The following is a 21,731-nucleotide window of genomic DNA, read 5'->3' on the forward strand; positions in this document are numbered from 1 at the left end:
GATTTTATTAGGATTTTATTAGAATTTTATTAGGATTATTATTATGATTATTATTATGATTATTATTAGGATTTTATTAGGATTATTATTAGGATTATTATTAGGATTTTATTAGGATTTTATTAGAATTTTATTAGAATTTTATTAGGATTATTATTAGGATTATTATTAGGATTATTATTAGGATTATTATTAGGATTTTATTAGGATTTTATTAGGATTTTATTAGTATTATTATTAGGATTATTATTAGGATTTTATTGGGATTTTATTAGGATTTTATTAGGATTTTATTAGGATTTTATTAGTATTATTATTAGGATTATTATTAGGATTATTATTAGGATTTTATTAGGATTTTATTAGGATTATTATTAGGATTATTATTAGGATTTTATTAGGATTTTATTAGGATTTTATTAGGATTTTATTAGAATTTTATTAGGATTATTATTAGAATTTTATTAGGATTTTATTAGGATTTTATTAGGATTTTATTAGGATTATTATTAGGATTATTATTAGGATTTTATTAGGATTTTATTAGGATTATTATTAGGATTATTATTAGGATTTTATTGGGATTTTATTAGGATTTTATTAGGATTTTATTAGAATTTTATTAGGATTTTATTAGGATTATTATTAGGATTTTATTAGGATTTTATTAGGATTTTATTAGGATTTTATTAGGATTATTATTATTATTACAGCGCTTTTAATGCGCGATTTTCCCGGAGATTTTCTGTTTCCATCAGAGCCCGTCCCGCGCCCTCGGGGGGTTGAAAAGGGAAAAAAATAAAATAAAAGGGGGAAAATTAAAATAAAAGTGGGAAAATTGAAATAAAAGGGAGAAAAAAAATTAAAATAAAAGTGGGAAAATTGAAATAAAAGGGGGAAAATTAAAATAAAAGGGGAAAAATTGAAATAAAAGGGGGAAAATTGAAATAAAAGAGGGAAAAATTGAAATAAAAGAAGGGAAATTGAAGTAAAAGGGGGAAAATTGAAATAAAAGGGAAAAAAATCGAAATAAAAGGGAGGGAAATTGAGATAAAGGGGAAAATCGAGATAAAGGGGAAAATCAAAGTAAAAGGGAGAAAATCAAAATAAAAGGGGAAAATCAAAATAAAAGGGAAAAATCAAAATAAAAGGGGGAAAAACATATCAAAAATAAAAAGGAAAATGAAAGGGGAAAATTAAAATAAAAGGGGGAAAAATGGAAATAAAAGGGAGAAAAAAAATTAAAATAAAAGGGGGGAAAATGGAAATAAAAGGGAGGAAAAAAAATTAAAATAAAAGGGGGAAAAATAAAATAAAAGGGAGAAAAAAAAATTAAAATAAAAGGGGGAAAAATAAAATAAAAAGGGAAAAATCAAAATTCTGGAAATCAAAAGAAGAAACGGCTCTTGGTTTTTTTTATTTGTTTTAATTTTTTAATTTGGGTTTTATTTGGTTTTATTCGGAATTAATTGATTCCCTCCCCGCCTTCTTTGTTTTGATTTGTTTTGGGGTTTTTTATTATTATTTTTATTTATTTTATTAATTAATTTTTTTTTCTCTGGGGGGGCGGAGCCGCCTTCGCTCCTCCCGCAGCTCGGAGTTGGTTTTTTATTTTTTTATTTTTTTTTTAATTTTTTAAATTTATTTTTTAGCCTTTTTTGGGTTTTTTTTTGGTAAAAAAAAGAAGAATTTGGAGTTTTTCCAACCCGAGAAAAGCGGGCGGGATAAAAAATCCGAATTAAGCCACGTTTGCTTCGATAAATCGGATTTTTTACTTTTTTTTTTGCTTTTTTTTGCTTTTTTTTGCTTTTTTTTTGTTTTTTTCTCCCTCTGACCTTTGCTTGGAACCGCGAGAATTCAGCGGGTTAATCATTAATCAGCGCGAGCGCTTTGGAGTTCTCAAAAAAAAACCAAAAAAACCCCAAACAAACAAAAAAAAGCAAATAAAAACTATCAGAAATTCAAAATACAAAATAATAATAAAAAAAAAAAATTCAACATATAAAATAAAAAAAAGTATTTAAAAAAAAAACAAAATTCAATATATAAAATAAAATAAGTACTGGAAAATAAACCCAGAAATTCAAAATATCAATTAAATATTTTTTATAAATAAATCCTAAAATTCAACACGGAAAGGAAAATAAATATTAAAAAATAAATGTTGAATTCAAAATAGAAAAGGAAATAAAAGGGTTTTTTTTTAAATAAAGCACAAACTTCAGCAATGTAAAATAAAAAATATTTTTTAAAAAATGAAATTCAAAGTGTAAAATAAAAAAAATAAAATAAAATAAAATAAAATATAAAATAAAATAAATAAAATAAAATAAAATAAAATAAAATAATAAAATAAAATAAAATAAAATAATAAAATAAAATAAAATAAAATAAAATAAAATAAAATAAAATAAAATAAAATAAAATAAAATAATGAGATTTGAGATAATAAAATATAATAAAATAAATCAGAAAAATTTAAAAAAGAAAATAATCAAATAGTCAAATAATCAAATAAATTAAAAATTTTAAAAGTAAAAAATTTAAAAATAAAATTAATTAAATAAATGAAAATGAAAAAAATCAAAAATCAAAAACCAAATAATAAAAAAATAAAAATTAAATAAATCAAATCATTAAAAAAATAAAAGAAATAAAAATTAAAAATAAAAAACCAGAAAATTAAAAAAATACTAAAAATAAAAATTAATAATAATAATAATAATAATAATAATAATAATAATAATAATAATTGAAAAATGAAAATTAAATTGGAATTAAAAATAAAAACAAAAATAAAAACAAAAATAAAAATAAAAATAAAAACAAAAATAGAAATAAAAATAAAAATAAAAATAAAAATAAAATAATAATGATAATAATAAAAAAATTGTCACTTTAATTCGATTTTTCAGAATTTTTTGGGTTGTTTTTTTTTTTCCATAAAAGAATTTTCCTGATTTGCCTTTAAAAACGATGGGGGAGGAGCTAGAGGCGAATTTTTATTTTTTATTTTTTATTTTTTTTTTCCTGAGAGAATTCCCCAAAAAAAAAAAAAAAAAAAAAATTAAGTTTTTTTTTCCAAAACTTGATTTTTTTAAAAAATCCGGAATTCCCCCCCAAAAAAAACCCTCAAAAATTAAACTTTTCTCCAGATCCTGAAATTTAAAAATTTCAATTTTAAAATTGAAATTTTTAAATTTTAAAGATTCCCTAAGAAAAACCCCCAAATCAAAATTTTTTTTTCCATAATTTGATATTTTTGAAACCAGGATTCTCAGCCCCCCAAAAAAAAAAAAAAAATTCCAAACTGGAACATTTCTTCAAAATTTGATCAATTTTAAGCAAAGAATTCAAAAAATAAAAGTCTAAAAATCGAATTTTGCTCCAAAAATATACGAAAAATATACGAAAATATACGAAAAAATATAATAAATAAAATAAAATAAAATAAAATAAAATAAAATAAAATAAAATAAAATAAAATAAAATAAAATATCCTCAAAACCAAACATTTTTTTCCCAACCCTCATTTTTTTTAAGCCAGGATTCAAAATAAATAAATAAAAAATTCTAAAATCCAAACTTTTCTCCAAAACTTTATCTTTTTAAAGTCGGAATTAAAAAAAAAAAAAAAAAAAAAAACTCAAAATTAATATTTTTGCCGAAATTCGATGTTTTCAAAGCCGGAATTCCCAAAAAAAAAACCAAAATTAAACATTTTCCCCAAATCCTGATCCTTTTCAAGCCTGAATTAAAAAAAAAAAAAAAATAAAATAAATAAATAAAATAAAATAAAATAAAATAAAATAAAATTTTCCCAAATCCTGATATATTCAAAGCCGGAATTCCCCAAAAAAAATCTTCAAAATGAACATTTTTCCCAAAACTCGATATTTTTAAAGCCGGAATTCCAAAAAAAAAAAAACCCAAAATTAAACATTTTTCCCAAAACTCGATATTTTTAAAGCCGGAATTCCAAAAAAACCACCCCAAAAATTAAACATTTTTCCCCAAACTCGATATTTTTAAAGCCGGAATTCCAAAAAAAAACCAAAATTAAACATTTTCCCCAAATCCTGATATATCCAAAGCCGGAATTCCCCAAAAAAAAATCTTCAAAATGAACATTTTTCCCAAAACTCGATATTTTTAAAACCGGAATTCCCAAAAAAAACCTCCAAAATTAAACATTTTTCCCAAAACTCGATATTTTTAAAGCCGGAATTTCCAAAAAGAAAAAACCAAAAAATTAAATTTTTCCCAAATCCTAATCCTTTTCAAGCCGGAATTCCCAAAAAAACCACCCCAAAATTAAACATTTTTCCCCAAACTCGATATTTTTAAAGCCGGAATTTCCAAAAAGAAAAAACCAAAAAATTAAATTTTTCCCAAACTCGATATTTTTAAAGCCGGAATTCCCAAAAAAAAAAACCCAAAATTAAACATTTTTCCCAAAACTCGATATTTTTAAAGCCGGAATTCCCAACAAAAAAAAAAAAAACAAAATTAAACATTTTTCCCCAAAACTCGATATTTTTAAAGCCGGAATTTCCAAAAAGAAAAAACCAAAAAATTAAATTTTTCCCAAACTCGATATTTTTAAAGCCGGAATTCCAACAAAAAAAAACCTCAAAATTAAACATTTTTCCCAAACTCGATATTTTTAAAGCCGGAATTTCCAAAAAGAAAAAACCAAAAAATTAAATTTTTCCCAAACTCGATATTTTTAAAGCCGGAATTCCAACAAAAAAAAACCAAAATTAAACATTTTTCCCAAAACTCGATATTTTTAAAGCCGGAATTCCAACAAAAAAACCCAAAATTAAACATTTTTCCCAAAATTCGATTTTTTAAAGCCGGAATTCCCGAATTTTGAGCAGCCCCGACTTTCCCCAGTCCCACCCGAAAAGCAAAAGCAGCTCGAGCTCCCTCCAGATGTTCCCGCACATCTGGCGGCTCCCGAAACTTCTTTTTTTTTGCTTTTTTTCTCTTTTTTTTTTCCTCCTTTTTCTCTTTTTTTTTTTTTTTTTTGTAATTCCAGTTTGCTCCGAGTAAACAAAAACCTCTGCGGGCCATAAATCACCTTCTGCTCTTTTTTTTTTTTTTCTTTTTTTTTTTCTTTTTTTTCTTTTCTTTTTAACCTTTTTCTATTTCAAAGGTGCGAAATCTTTAACAAATGTGAAAAAAAAAAAAAACTTTTGGCCAAAGGGGGAAAATCGCCTTTGGGGAAATCGTTTCTGGATAAAATTTTAATTTTTTTTTCCTCTTCAGGAATCATTTTTTTAATTTTAGGCGGTTCCTGCTCCACGTCAGAGATTTCGGAGCGATTAATTAATTACAGCTCGCGTGTTTTTTTTATTTATTTCTATTTTTTTCATTCATTTTGGGATTGATTTATTTTTTTTTTTTAAACTTCTTACCTGCGAGATTCCAGGATTCCGAGGAGAAGCCGCGTCGGGGCCGTGAGGATTCGCCACTGGAGCAGGAAAATTTAAAAAATAAATTTATTTTTTATTTCAACCCCCCGCTGGATCTCGGGATTTTTTAATTTTTAATTTTTTTTTAATTTGTTTTGGACAAACAGAACGGGCTGGAGGAGGAAAAAAAATTTTAAATTTATCAAAAATAAAAAAAAAAAAACTGAAATTGGGGCAAGGATCCCTTTAGAGGGATGAGCTGAGGGCGGAGGGGAAGTGATAAAAAACCAAAATTTTGGTTTAAAAATCCCAAAAAAAACCCAAAAACCCCTCCCCCACTGCGGGATCTTTATGAAGAGTTTAAAATTCGAGCCCCGAGTGACGAGGGGAGAGAAGGGAACCAAACGGAATTTGCTTTTTTCGAGCCAGTAGGAGCCGGGCAGCGCTCGGTGTCAGCGCTGGAAATCGATTCCATATGTCCCGTCCCGAGAAAAAAAAAAAATTAAAAAAATAAAATAAAATTAAAAAAAAAAAAAAAAAGAGAGAGAAAGAAAGATGAAAAAAAAATAAAAATAAAAATAAAAAAAAAGGGAGTGAGGAGGGGATTAAAAGTTATTTAAACCCGGATTTGAATTTTTTTTTAATTTAATCAATCCCGCGGTTAAATCTCCTTTTCCCGGGATTTTTGGGAATTTTGGGCGGGTTTGGCCCCGCGCTGACCTCGGCGCTGGGAATTCCCACCCGGGCGGTGCCGGAGCGGATCCCGCGCCCCAAAACCCGCCGGGAATTTTGGGGGAACCTCCGATCCTAAAACCCCGCGCGGGGCTGGGGGGGTGGGAGGGGGTCCCCCCATCCCGGCTCCCCATTCCAGCGGGAAAAATTCCCAAATAATTCCCCCAAAAATTCCCAAAAATTCCACCCGGAGTTTCTCAGCTTCTCCCCCCGGAGCTCCGCTGGCGCTGCCAATAAAACCCTGATGGATTTCACATCCAAAAATAAAAAAAAAAAAAGAAAAAAATAAAGAGAGGCGAGAGCAGCGAGCGGGGATTTCTCCTTAACCCCTCCCCTCGCATCTACGCCAGAAAAAAAAAAAAAAAAAAAAAAAAGAAAAAAGAGGAAAAGAGAAGAAAAAAAAAAAAAAAATTCCAATCGCCACCATCGCTTCTGATTTATTGCCTCCCTTTTCATCTCGGGGTGGCTGCGAGCAGGGAAGTGTTGAAACGCTCTTGTTGCCTTTTATTTCTGCCGTGTCCCCCTCCTCTGCCTCCTCCCCGAGCCAAAAAAAAAAAAATAAAAAGGAGAAAACTTCAAAGCGAACCCTCCCCGCTCCCAAACTTTTCCCTGTTTGGCCGAAACTTTTCCCTTTTGTCTCGGCTCGTGCTCGCCTCGGGGTTTGAAAATGAAAATGAAGCGGCCCCGGGGGCGCGGGGTGATGCTGAGGGGACTCAAAATATATAAAACATATAAAAACAAATAAATAAAAATAAAATAAAAAGGGAGGGAACGGCTTCTGCCTCAGATTTCCGCGTTATCCTCATTTTTATTTTATTTTTTTCCTCCTCTCCCCGCGCCTCCGCCAGGCTTTGATCTGAAATAACTCTCCCCTGCCGCCCGCAATAAATTCCGAATTAAGGTGCTGTTGACTCGTATTTACGGCGTTAATCGCTTCCTCTCCAGGAAAAAAAAAAATAAAATAAAAGGAAAAAAAAAAAAAAAAATCGGGAAAAGCCGGGAGGGAAAAGGGGAGGGGGATTTCTTTGGGGGGCTCGGGAACCTTGGCAGGAGATGACAGGCGAGGAGAAAGGGCTGATTGCCCAGAAATCGATGGAAAACCGCTCGCTCGAGCCACTCGAAAAAGCCAATTATCCCTCCCCAGAGTTTTATCTGCCGCGTGCGGCGGCTGACGGGGAAAAAAACTCGATTTTAGGGAGTTAATAAAGAAAAAAAAAGCGCTGGAGGCGGTTTAGGAGGGTTTGAGGGGGGGAGGAGGGCAAGTGCTGCCCCTGTCCCCAAAGGGGGAAATTTGGGATTTTTGGTGAAAGGAGGGAGAGCCCCGAGGGACGATCGGGAGCTCTCCCAAAAATAAATAAATGAAATTATTCTGGGGAGGGTTTGTGTCACCCCAAAACTTCCTGGATTGAAGGAGAAGGAGGGGGGGGGCTCTGTCCTTCCTGGGTCTGGGGTCCCCATTCCGGGTCTGAGTCCCGTTTTGGGTCTGGGGTCCCCGTTTTGGGTCTGGGGTCCCCATTCCGGGTCTGGGCCCCGTTTTGGGTCTGGGGTCCCCGTTTTGGGTCTGGGGTCCCCGTTTTGGGTCTGGGGTCCTCATTCCGGGTCTGGGTCCCGTTTTGGGTCTGGGGTCCTCTCCCGGTTCTGGGTCCTGTTTTGGGTCTGGGGTCCCCGTTTTGGGTCTGGGGTCCTCTCCCGGTTCTGGGTCCCGTTTTGGGTCTGGGGTCCCCGTTTTGGGTCTGGGGTCTCCTCTCGGCTCTGGATCCCATTCTGGGTCTGGGGTCTCCTCCTGGCTCTGGGTCCCATTCTGGGTCTGGGGTCCCGGTTCTGGGTCCCGTTTTGAGTCTGGGGTTCTGTTTTGGGTCTGGGGTCCCCGCTCGATTCTGGGTCCTATTCTGAGTCTGGGGTCTCTTGTCTGGATCCCGTTTTGGGTCTGGGGTCCCCTTCCTGCTCTGGGTCTTATTCTGGGTCTGAGATCCAGGTTCGGGGTCCCATTTTGGGTCTGGGGTCCCGGCTCTGGGTCTCGTTTTGGGTCTGGGGTCCCTGGTTTGGGTCTGGGGTCCCGATTGTGGATCCCATTCAAAGTCCGAGGTCCTGGTTTGGGTCCCGTTTTGGGTCTGGGGTCCCGTTTTGGGTTTGGGGTCCCTGGTTTGGGTCCTGTTTTGGGTTTGGGGTCCCGTTTTGGGTCTGGGGTCCCGTTTCGGGTTTGGGGTCCCTGGTTTGGGTCCCGTTTTGGGTCTGGGGTCCCGTTTTGGGTTTGGGGTCCCTGGTTTAGGTCCCGTTTTGGGTCTGGGGTCCCGTTTTGGGTTTGGGGTCCCTGGTTTAGGTCCCGTTTTGGGTCTGGGGTCCCGTTTTGGGTCTGGGGTCCCGTTTTGGGTTTGGGGTCCCTGGTTTAGGTCCCGTTTTGGGTCTGGGGTCCCCTCCCAGCTCTGGCTCCTGCCGAGCTCTGGGCTGTCTCCAAAGCTCCGGAGATTTTTCCCTCAAGTTTTGGGGTCTCCCCGCACTTTGGGGTCTCTCCCCGGACTTTGGGGTCTCTCTCCCCAGTTTCGGGGGTTTCCCCCCGGTTTTGGGGTTTTCCCCCGGTTTTGGGGTTTTTCCCCCAGTTTTGGGGTTTTCCCCCCGGTTTTGGGGTTTTCCCCCAGTTTTGGGGTTTCCCCCCGGTTTTGGGGTTTTCCCCCCAGTTTTGGGGTTTTTCCCCCGGTTTTGGGGTTTTTCCCCGGTTTTGGGGTTTTTCCCCCAGTTTCGGGGTTTCCCCGCTCTGGGATCCCCTCCCCCTCCTCCTGTCCCGAAATGTGAATTTCTCACCCAAATCCGAGCTCCTGAACCGGGATTTGGGGTCATTTTGGGGTCCGGGTCCCCTCGGGCCGTGTCCCCAGCGAGCCCCTGTGACATCCCATAATAGTCGGGCGGCACAAAGGGGTAAATAAAGGATTGATTGAGCGGGCGGGGGGCCCCGGGCCCCCTGCGAGGGGGCGTTTCTCACGCTCGGGGTCCCGAACAGAATGGGAAAAAATTAAATCATTATTTTAAAAATGAATTTTAAAAATAGAATAGAAAAATTAAAAAAAAAAATTAGAAAATAATACAATAGAAAAATAGAATAGAATAACAAAATAAAATAGAATAGAATAGAATAGAAAAATAAAATAGATAATAGAATAGAATAGAATAGAATAGAATAGAATAGAATAGAATAGAATAGAATAGAATAGAAAAATAAAAAAAGATATAATATAATACAATAGAAAAAATAGAATAGAATAGAATAGAATAGAATAGAATAGAATAGAATAGAATAGAATAGAATAGAAAAATAAAAAAAGATATAATATAATACAATAGAAAAATAGAATAGAATAGAATAGAATAGAATAGAATAGAATAGAATAGAATAGAATAACAAAATAAAATAAAATAGAATAGAAAAATAAAGTAGAATAGAATAGAATAGAATAGAATAGAATAGAATAGAATAGAATAGAAAAGAAAAGAAAAATTTTTTAAAATATAATAGAATACAATACAAAAATAGAATAGAATAGAATAGAATAGAATAGAATAGAATAGAATAGAATAGAATAGAATAGAATAGAATAGAATAGAATAGAATAGAATAATAAAATAAAATAAAATAAAATAAAATAAAATAAAATAAAATAAAATAAAATAAAATAAAATAAAATAAAATAAAATAAAATAAAATAAAATAAAATAAAATAAAATAAAATAAAATAAAATAAAACAAAATAAAGTCTGACATCTGGAATGAACCGGGGCTGTGACAGGGAGCCGTGCCGTGTTCTGGCTCCCTCATCCAGGATTTTTCATTCTGCTCGCCGGGCTCTGGTCGCGCTCACAAAGGTTTGTTCTGGCACAGCCGCGGCTGCCGAGCGGAGGGGAGGGAAAAAAGGGGGTGGGGAGGAGGAAAAGCGGAGAATTCTCACCCCAGAATCCGCTGCGAACATTTAATCTTTGCTCCTGTTGTCAGTTTTATTGACTCCTCGCATGTCGGGGCTTGTAAAATATCTTTAAAAAAAAAAAAAAAAAGGGAAAAAAAAAAAAAAAGGAAAAAGAAAAGGGAGTTCCCGGTTCCTTCTGTTCCTTTCAACACTCGCGGCTCGAGCTCGGAGCTCAGAACAGGTTTGGGTTCTGTGTCCTGACCCGGCTCTGCTCGGGGCAGAAATCCCAAAACCTCAGAAACCTCAGCCCCAAAATCCCAAAGATCTCATCCCCAAAATCTCCTAAACCTCATCCCCAAAATATCAGAGATCTCATCTCCAAAACCTCATAAACCTCATCCCCAAAACCTCATAAACCTCATCCCCAAAATATCAGAGATCTCATCCCCAAAATCTCCTAAACCTCATCCCCAAAATATCAGAGACCTCACCCCCAAACCTCACAAATCTCGTCCCCAAAACCTCAGAAACCTCATCCCCAAAATCCCAAAGATCTCATCCCCAAAATCTCCTAAACCTCATCCACAAAATCTAGTAAACCTCATCCACAAAACCTCAGAAACCTCAGCCCCAAAATATCAGAGATCTCATCTCCAAAATCTCCTAAACCTCATCCCCAAAATCCCACAAACCTCATCCTCAAAATCCCAGAGATCTCATCTCCAAAACCCCATAAACCTCATCCCCAAAATCTCACCAGTCTCATCCCCAAAATTCCGTAAACCTCAGCCCCAAAACCTCAGAAACCTCATCCCTAAAACCTCACAAATCTCATCCAAAATCCTCACAAACCTCATCCCAAAATCCCACAAATCCCATCCCCAAAATCCCACAAATCCCATCCCAAAACCTCACAAACGTCATCCCCAAAATCCCACAAACCTCATCCAAAACCCTCACAAATCTCATCCCCAAAATCCCGTAAATCTCATCCCAAAATCCCACAAACCCCATCCCCAAAATCTCACCAATCTCATCCCCAAAATCTCACCAATCCCATCCCCAAATTTCACCAATCCCATCCCCAAATTTCACAAATCCCATCCCCAAGGCTCAGCCCTCCCTGCTCGGGCAGGGATTTCCCCGGCGATATTTTACAGAAAGCAGCAGCTGCCGGCCGCGTTTTGCTCCTTTTAAATCCATTTTTCTGCTTTTAAACCCATTTTTCTGCTTTTCAACCCATTTTCTCAACTCTTTCTCCTCGGAGCTCTGTGATTTTTTATTTTTTTTAATTTTTGTTTCCCTGAGGTGAAGCCCAGGCCGGGCTCCAGAAGAGAATCGCGATCCCCAAATTCCCCCCTGCCCATCCTCAGCCTCTCCCAGTCCAGCTCCTCCCCAGACTTAGCCCGAGCCTAAAAATCCAGCGGAGAAAATAAAAAAAAAAACTCCTGGAAAAGCTCAAGGAATGTCCCACAAGGAGCGGATTGACCTCGCTGATGTTTTGGGGACAGTTTGGGGTCACTCGGCCGCTTCCCATTGTTCTGGGGACTCGGTGGGCGAGCCAGAGCAAAAACAAACAAACAAACAAAAAAAATTCCTTGATTTTAAAATTAAATTTTCACTTTAAAATCCGGGCAAACCAGAGCCTGGGCTGAGGCAAAACCCCCTCTTTGATTTTTTTTTTTTTAAATTTAATTTTCATTTTTTAAAATCCGGATTCTAGGATAAAATCACCCAAGATCTCCGGAGGGGAAGAGGAGGAAAAAACTGATTTGTGGTTGATAAAGGGACGCGGCGACGCCGCAATTTTGATTTTAAGGTCGCGATTTCCACGCCAGCGAGGCGTTCCCGCTTTGCCCCCAAATTTATACAAATCTCTCCTTAATTGCTAATCACAGACGCCGTAATTTAAGACCCCCAGCTCCGGAGCTTTCATATTAGCGGCTGATCTATGGCTGGGAATGGCCCGAAATCATCAACTCCGGGAGCGGGGGAAGGGGAGAGAAACGCTCGGAAATCGCCGCGCTCGCTCTTCCCTCCCGATGATTTATCTCGGACACACCATAAACAACACGATTCTCTCCCTCTCTCTCCAAAAACACGCCGCCGCTGACATGTTTATTGTAATAAATCAAGAAAAGTGGAGGATGAGGGGTGGGGGGAGACAAAAAAAAATTAAGAATAAATAAAAGGTTGCGAGGAGGAGAGAGAGAGAGAAAAAAAAAAAAAAAAAAATCAAAGCCCCCCACACTTCTAAAAAAATTAAATAAAAAAAAAAATCTGAATGAAAAGGCTGGATGGGTATAAACAGCGCGAGGAGCAATGGGAGGAAATGAAGTCGGCGATTTGTCACATTTTACGACAATAACATTAATAACAAACAATAAATTCCCGCGGACAGCGATCGGGGAGCCCCCGCTACTCACAAGGATCCAGCGGCTCCGAGCGCGGCTCTTTTATCGCAGCCTCCTCCTCTCTTCCCTCTCTCCCTCTTTTTTTTTTTTTTTCCTTTCTTTTTTTTCCTCTCTTTTTAAATTTTTTTTTTTAATAAATATATATATATATTTTTTTTTTTTTTCCAAGCGCCGCCGAACTTCACGTCAGGCACAAGGAGCCCATGCCGGCGATTTTCCTGACGAATACATATCTATTCTGCAAGCTCTGCATTAATTATTTAATGAATCACGTGACGGGGAAGGGGGAAGGGGGTCTCTCACTTTCAGGCTCAAAGGACCACTGTGACCTTCCACCGGAACACCGAGCGGGTTTTTTCTTTTTTTTAAAAAAAAAAAAAAAAAAGAAAAAGAAAAAAAAAAAAAAAAAAAAAAGAACTTTCCATCCCAACGCGACCGCTCTCCTCAATTCTCTGCTAAAAAACGCGATTTTGGGTTTAATTCCCCACCCTCAAACCCTTCCTTAAACCTTTCCTAGAAGTTGCCATTGTTAGACCTCGCCTCACCCAAATCTCATCCCGATTTTCCCTGATTTTAGATTTTTTTCCCCCTTTTTTTCCCCTTTTTTCCTTTTTTTCCTCTTTTTTTCCCTTTGCCCACGCGGAGATTTTGATCACAAATCTCGCCCCGGGTGCTACAAGCGTCCCAAAGCAGCTGAAAATATTTATATTTTTATATTTTTATGTTTTTAAAAGCTTCCCCTGATTTCCAGGCCTTCTCTCCCCGCTGCTGTTATTGTTTGGCCAGACTTTATTGTGTTAGAGAAGGGAAAAAAAATATAAAAAAAAAATCAAATTTTGAGTCTGAGGAGAGCTGCCAAGTACCAGGATCTTGGGAGGAAAAAAAAAGAAAAAGAAAAAGAGAAGCAGAGAGAGCAACAAAGGAAACCGCTGGGAAATCAGCAGGAGATCAAAAATCGCCCCAAAATTTGCACCGAGCTCCAAAATCCCCCCAAAAATCGGCACCGAGAGCCTTGAAAGGGGGGGAGGGGCAGGGACACCCCGAATTCCCGGACCCCAAATCCATCCCGAGCCCGGAGGGAGCTCGAATAAAATATAAAAAAAAATTGAATTAAAAGTGTTAAAACCGCGGATTTTGGGCCGGCTGGAGCCGAACCCCGCGGGCTGAGCTCCCCAGGTTCGGGTTTTAAAAATTCCTCGATTATTTCGGCATCGATTTTATCTCAGCGAGAGGTTGGGAAGGATAAAAAATCCGATTTAAAGGAGTTCCCGTGGCTGGGGGAGCCCCGCGAATTTTAGAACTTCGGGTCAATTCAGAAACCGCAACTTTCACTCCATAACCACTTCTTGGTTTTGGGGTTTTTTTCCCTATTTTTTTTTTTCCTTATACATTTAAAAAGAGAGGGGAAAAAATAAAACAAAATAATAAAAAATAAAATAACAACAAAATAAAAGCGAGCGGATCCATCCCAGGAGAACCCCCCACATTTTACCCGCGCTGGAGTTTTTTTGGGTTAGTTTCACGCAAAAAAATTAAAAAAAAAAAAAAAAAAAAAAAAAAAAATCCTAATTTTCGGTTTGGCTATTTTTTTTTTTTTTTTTTTTTTTTAGTGTTTTGGGGTGTTTTAAAAAAAAAAAAATTGCAGTTCAAAGGGTCGGAAACGCTGCTGGGAGCTCGGAGGTGCCGCGATCAAAGGCGTCGCCTTTGTGAAGATAAAATGAAAGTTTATAGAGAGGGAGCGAGATTGATTTACAGATGGGAACGCGCCGCGTTTTATTGCGCGTCATAAATCTGTCACCGGGCCCGAAATCCCCGAGAGATCCCGGAGGGGAGCGGGGAGGGACCGGGGACACGCGGGGACACGCGGGGACACGCGGGGACACTCGGGGACACCCGGGGACACTCGGGGAGACTCGGGGACACCCTGAGACACTCGGGGACACTCGGGGACATTCGGGAACACTCGGGGACACTCGGGGAGACTCGGGGGCACTCGGGGACACTCTGAGACACTCGGGGACACGCGGGGACACTCGGGGACACTCGGGGAGACTCGGGGAGACTCGGGGACACTCGGGGACACCCGGGGACACTCGGGGAGACTCGGGGAGACTCGGGGAGACTCGGGGACACCCGGGGACACTCGGGGACACTCGGGGACACTCTGGGACACTCGGGGAGACTCGGGAACACTCGGGGACACTCGGGGAGACTCGGGGACACTCGGGGACACTCGGGAACACTGCGGGGACACTCGGGGACACTCGGGGACACTCGGGGACACTCTGGGACACTCGGGGAGACTCGGGAACACTCGGGGACACTCGGGGAGACTCGGGGACACTCGGGGACACTCGGGGACCCTCGGGGAGACTGGGGAACACTCGGGGACACTCGGGGAGACTCGGGGACACTCGGGGACATTAGGGGAGACTCGGGGACACTCGGGGAGACTCGGGGACACTCGGGGACATTCGGGGAGACTCGGGGACACCCTGAGACACTCGGGGACACCCTGAGACACTCGGGGACACTCGGGGACACTCGGGGAGACTCGGGGACACTCGGGGACACTCGGGGAGACTCGGGGACACTCGGGGACATCCGGGGACACGCGGGGACACTCGGGAACACTCGGGGAGACTCGGGGAGACTCGGGGACACTCGGGGACACTCGGGGAGACTCGGGGACACCCAGGGAGACTCGGGAACACTCGGGGACACTCGGGGACACTCGGGGACATTCGGGGACACCCAGGGAGACTCGGGGAGACTCGGGGACACTCGGGGACACTCGGGGACACTCGGGGACATTCGGGGACACCCTGAGACACTCGGGGACACGCGGGGACACTCGGGGACACTCGGGGACACTCGGGAACACCCGGGGACACTCGGGGACACTCGGGAACACTCGGGGAGACTCGGGGACACTCGGGGACACTCGGGGACACTCGGGGACACGCGGGGACACTCGGGGACACCCAGGGAGACTCGGGGACACTCGGGGACACGCGGGGACACTCGGGAACACTCGGGGACACTCGGGGACACTCGGGGACACTCGGGGACATTCGGGAACACTCGGGGACACTCGGGGAGACTCGGGGAGACTCGGGGACACTCGGGGACACCCGGGGACACTCGGGGACATTCGGGAACACTCGGGGACACCCGGGGACACTCGGGGACACTCGGGGACACTCTGGGACACTCGGGGAGACTCGGGAACACCCGGGGACACTCGGGGACACTCGGGGACACTCGGGGACACTCGGGGACACTCGGGGAGACTCGGAAACACCCGGGGACACTCGGGGACACTCGGGGACACTCGGGGACATTCGGGGACACTCGGGGACACTCGGTGACACCCGGGGACACCCAGGGACACTCGAGAACACTCGGCGACACCCGGGGACACGCGGGGACACTCGGGGAGACTCGGGGAGACTCGGGGAGACTCGGGGACACCCGGAGACACTCGGGGACACTCGGGGACACTCGGGGACTTCGCCACCCCCTCCCCCAGCCTGTCCCCAAATCCCCGCGCGCATCCCGGGATCGGTTTTGTGATGAATAAATGGGAATAAATTGAATTTTTGGGGTTTTTTGCAGCGTCCCTGAAGCCCGCTGGGGTTGGCTCAGGTTTTTTCTCATGTCAAGCCCAGATTTGGGGGATTTGGGGAAGTTTGGGCAGTTTTGGTCCGATTCGGGGATTTTGGGGGGGATTTTTTAGTCCCATTTTGTGGATCTTTGGGGGATTTTTGGTCCAATTTGGGACTTTTGGAGGATTTTTTTGTCCAGTTTCGGGACCTTTGGGAGATTCTTGGTCCAATTTTGGGGAATCTTTGTGAGAATTTTTGGCTCAATTTGGGGATTTTTGGGGAGGATTTTTTTTTGTCCCATTCCGAAGGTGATATTTTTGTTCGAATTTGAGAATCTTTTGGGGTTTTTTACCCAATTTTGGGGATCTTTGGGGGATTTTTTTGTCCAATTTCGAAGGTGATTTTTTTGTTCCAATTTTTGGGTATCTTTGGGGATTTTTACCCAGTTTTGGGGATCTTTGGGGGAATTTTTTGTCCAATTACGAAGAGCATTTTTGTTCCAATTTGAGGATCTTTTGGGGGTTTTTTACCCAATTTTGGGGGAATTTTTTGTCCCATTCCGAAGGTAATTTTTTTGTTCCAAATTTTGGGCATTTTTTTTTTGGTTTTTTACCCAATTTTGGGTTTTCTTTCCCCAGTTCGGGGATCTTTGGGGGTGTCTGAGGCCGGAGCAGCTCGGTGGGAGCGGGGAGGACAAAAGGAGGAGGGGGAGCGAGGGGGGGCAAACAAAAGAATTTCTGAAAATAGCGCCGGGACAGCGCCGGGCCTGACCTCGGCCTTTCTCCTTGATTTTTTACCCAAAAAAAAAAAAAATTATTTTTATCCATCCAAACCCGCGCCCACCACCCGATTTCCCTCCTCCAAAGCAAAACCAGGCGCGAAAAAATCCGATTTTTTTACAACGCAGATTAAACACCGAGAAACCAAAAATAAATTAAATTTTGGGGATTTTTTTTTTTCCATTTTTTTCCTCCTTTCCGGGTGTTTTCCGGCACCGTGTCCAGCCCAGGGGAGGTCAAGGGGGTGCGAGGTCAGGCCCGGGTTGCAAAACTCGGTTTAATCGGGCAGAAAACGCGGCCCCGGGGTGACCCCGCCCCCCGCGCGCCTCGGGCCCCCCCGGAACCGAGCTCCGAAAATTCCCGAACCGAGTTCCGAAAATTCCCGAACCAAGTTCCGAAAATTCCCGAACCCGAGTTCCGCAAATTCCCGAACCGAGTTCCGAAAATTCCCGAACCGGAGCCCGGAGGGAAAACCCGGGAATGGACACAGACGGGATCGGGATGGGACGGGAACCGGCGGGATCGGGGGGATAAACTGGGACTGGTTAAACTGGGAATGGGCCTGGGACTGGTTAAACTGGGAATGGGCCTGGGACTAGTTAAACTGGGAATGTTCATGGGGATAGAACTGGGACTGGTTAAACTGGGAACGGGCCTGGGACTGGTTAAACTGGGAACCTGCGGGATCGTGGGGATGGAACTGGGACTGGTTAAACTGGGAACGGGCCTGGGACTGGTAAACTGGGAATGTTCATCGAGGGGATAGAACTGGGACTGGTTAAACTGGGAATGGGACTGGTTAAACTGGGGATGTTCGCAGGGATAGAACTGGGACTGGTTAAACTGGGAACGCTGAGGGTTGGTGGGGATGGAACTGGGACTGGTTAAACTGGGAATGGAATGGGACTGGTTAAACTGGGAATGGGCCTGGGACTGGTTAAACTGGGAATGTTCGAGGGGATAGAACTGGGACTGGTTAAACTGGGAACCTGCGGGATCGTGGGGATGGAACTGGGACTGGTTAAACTGGGAACGGGCCTGGGACTGGGTAAACTGGTAATGTTACTGGGACTGGTTAAACTGGGAATGGGCCTGGGACTGGTTAAACTGGGAACGGGCCTGGGACTGGTTAAACTGGGAATGTGCCTGGGACTGGTTAAACTGGGAATGGGCCTGGGACTGGTTAAACTGGGAATGTTCACAGGGATAGAACTGGGACTGGTTAAACTGGGAACGCTGAGGGTTGGTGGGGATGGAACTGGGACTGGTTAAACTGGGAATGGGCCTGGGACTGGTTAAACTGGGAATGGGCCTGGGACTGGGTAAACTGGGAATGTTCATGGGGATAGAACTGGGACTGGTTAAACTGGGAATGGGCCTGGGACTGGGTAAACTGGGAATGTTCATGGGGATAGAACTGGGACTGGTTAAACTGGGAACCTGCGGGATCGTGGGGATGGAACTGGGACTGGTTAAACTGGGAATGGGCCTGGGACTGGTTAAACTGGAATGTTACTGGGACTGGTTAAACTGGGAATGTGCATGGGGATAAAAACTGGGAATGTGCCTGGGACTGGGTAAAATGGGAACGCTGAGTGTTCGCAGGGATAGAACTAGGACTGGTTAAACTGGGAATGGGCCTGGGACTGGTTAAACTGGGAATGTTCGCAGGGATAGAACTGGGACTGGTTAAACTGGGAACGCTGAGGGTTGGTGGGGATGGAACTGGGACTGGTTAAACTGGGAATGGGCCTGGGACTGGTTAAACTGGGAACGGGCCTGGGACTGGGTTAAACTGGGAATGTTCATGGGGATAGAACTGGGACTGGTTAAACTGGGAATGGGCCTGGGACTGGTTAAACTGGGAATGGGCCTGGGACTGGTTAAACTGGGAATGTTCGTAGAGATAGAACTGGGACTGGTTAAACTGGGAACCTGCGGGATCGTGGGGATGGAACTGGGACTGGTTAAACTGGGAATGGGCCTGGGACTGGTTAAACTGGGAATGGGCCTGGGACTGGGTAAACTGGGGATGGAACTGGGACTGGTTAAACTGGGAATGTTACTGGGACTGGTTAAACTGGGATTTCCGACTTTCCCGGGACAGTTTTAAACTGGGAACGTTCCCAGTTCTTGGGGCGGACTCAAACTGGGAATTCTCGAATTTCCTGGCCCAGCCTCAAACCAAGGAACGTTCCCAGTTCCTGGCAAAGCCTAAACTGGGAATGCTGGGAGTTCCTGGGACGGCCTAAACTGGGAATTCTCGAATTTCCTGGCACAGCCTAAACTGGGAATGCTGGGAGTTCCTGGGAAGTTTTAAACCGGGAAAATTCGAATTTCCCGGGAAGTTTTAAACCGGGAATGTTGAATTTTTAAACCGAGAAAATTCGCATTTTCCAGGGAAGTTTTAAACCGGGAATGTTGATTTTTTAAACCGGGAATATTCTCATTTCATGGGAAGTTTTAAACCGGGAATGTTGAATTTTTAAACCGAGAAAATTCGCATTTCCCGGGAAGTTTTAAACCGGGAATGTTGAATTTTTAAACCTGGAAAATTCGCATTTCCCGGGTCCCCCAGCGGAGGCTCCACCAACCCCTCCCCGAACCGTCCCGTGCCAGATTTAACTCAGGGAAAAAAACTGAGAAAAAACCGATTTTAAACATAAAACCCCCCAAAAATCTCCCCCAGGAACCAGCGCAACCACTCCCAGCCCCAAATCCAACAGAAAATAAATTTAAAAAAAAAATTTAAAAAAACCTCAAACCCCTCTGGCCACCAACGCACCACGAACTTTCCCTACCCACTCCAAAAAAAAAAAAAAAAAAAAGGAAAATTCTGAAAATCCTTTTTTTTTTTTTTTTTTCAGTTTCCACCTCTGATTTTTTTTTTTTTTTTAAAAAACCTCATTTTTTCCGTGAATTTCCCCCAAATTTCCCCCACCCGCGCGCCGACAGAGCAGCCCCGTTACCTTTTTCCAGCTCACTCATCCTCGGGGTTGCTCCTTCCAAATTCGGGGGGAATTGGAATCGGATTTTTTTCTTTTTCACCCCCCCCAAAAAAAAAAAAAAAAAAATATATATATATATATATTTATTTTTTTTCACCTTTAAGGCTCGCGTTTTATTAGCGGCCATATCGATATCGCGATTCTAAATCGCGATTATCGGCCCCGAAGGTTTCTCGGAGGAACTCCGGGCGCTTTTTTGCCGCCAGCCGCTCTGCCGAGATTTGCTGTTGGAGAACAATGGGAAAAGGGATAAGTATCGCAAGAAAAGAAGTGATTAATGATTTTTCTGTATAATTCTCGCATTTTTCTTGCCTTCTGTCCTCTCCTAACGCCTGTGAACTTTTTTCCTATAGAAATCTCCTTTTCTCCCCTTTCCACCCCATTCACACTTTGATTTTTTTTTTTCTATAGACCCGCATTCCTGCCAGCATATGCTGCTTTTTATTTCTTTTTTTTTTCGGGTTTTTTTTTGGTTTAAAACCCTCATTTTTGGCCCTTCTCCCTCTGGAAAATTCGCACCCTCTCCCCAAAGCGCAGCGGATCAAAGGGAGGAATCAAACGCAACAAGCGCCAAAAGAAAACAGCGGCCAAGCTTCGGGAAACCCGAATAAAATACAGCCCTTGCCAAAAAAAAAACAAAAAAAAAACAGGGAAATAAAAGAAACTTTCAAGTTTTGCCGCCGCCTCTAAAACCGCGAGAACTAAACAAAAAAAATCCGCCAAAAATCCGATTTTTTTAACGCCTCGCGCAGCCCCATGTGACCGCATAAATATTATTTAATTTTTTTTTTAAGTATTAAAAAGGGATGAAAAAATTAAAAAAAATCACCCGGCAGGGTTTGGTTTGAGCTCTGCCTTTGTCTCTGGATAAAGGGGGGGGAAAATTTGGGATTTTTGGGGGATTCTGGGAATATTGAACAAATCAGCAAAGCCCTTTTATATTATTATTATTATTATTATTATTATTATTATTATTATTATTATTATTATTATTATTATTATTATCATTGCATATTATATACTTTACATGCTTTATATACTTTATATACTCTATAAACTTTATATACTTTATATACTTATATTTTTATATATTTTTTATGTATTTATATTACAAATATTTTATATTTCTATTTCTTTTATATATTTTTTATTATACCTGTAGTAATGTACTATACTTATAAATTATACTTAGATTTATGCTTCTATTTCTGATTCTATTTATATTTATATTTATATTTATATTTATATTTATATTTATATTTATATTTATATTTATATTTATATTTATATTTATATTTATATTTATATTTATATTATTTCTATTTCTATTTGCACCAATATTTATATTTGACACTTATATTTATACTTTATATTTGATATTTATATTTATATTTACACTTATATTTATATTTGACACTTACATTTATATTTATATTTATATTTATATTTATATTTATATTTATATTTATATTTATATTTATATTTATATTTATATTTATATTTATATTTATATTTATTATTACCATTATCATCATTATTATCATCACTTCAGAGCCCAACCCAAGATTCTTTTCTTCACCTTGTCCCACCCCCCTCGAGGACAATAATCTGATTTTTTTTATTTTTTTTCTCCATCCCTAACCCAGAACCCCGATCTTATTTTCGCTTTTTTTTTTTTTTTTTTAATTTTTTTTTTTTTTTTATACTTTTCTATGAGAAAGAAAATGAAAATTAATACGCGAGCTACGGCTCACAAAAGGAGCCATTTGTCTTCTTGATTATCTATTTGCTTGTCAGGCCATGAGCTATCGCAGGGGCTCCTTTTGGAAAATCAAAACACACCCAAAAAAAAAGAAAAAAAAAATAAAATAAAATAA

The sequence above is a fragment of the Oenanthe melanoleuca genome, chromosome 27 (genome assembly GCF_029582105.1).
Source record: "Oenanthe melanoleuca isolate GR-GAL-2019-014 chromosome 27, OMel1.0, whole genome shotgun sequence".
NCBI classification, from domain to species: domain Eukaryota; kingdom Metazoa; phylum Chordata; class Aves; order Passeriformes; family Muscicapidae; genus Oenanthe; species Oenanthe melanoleuca.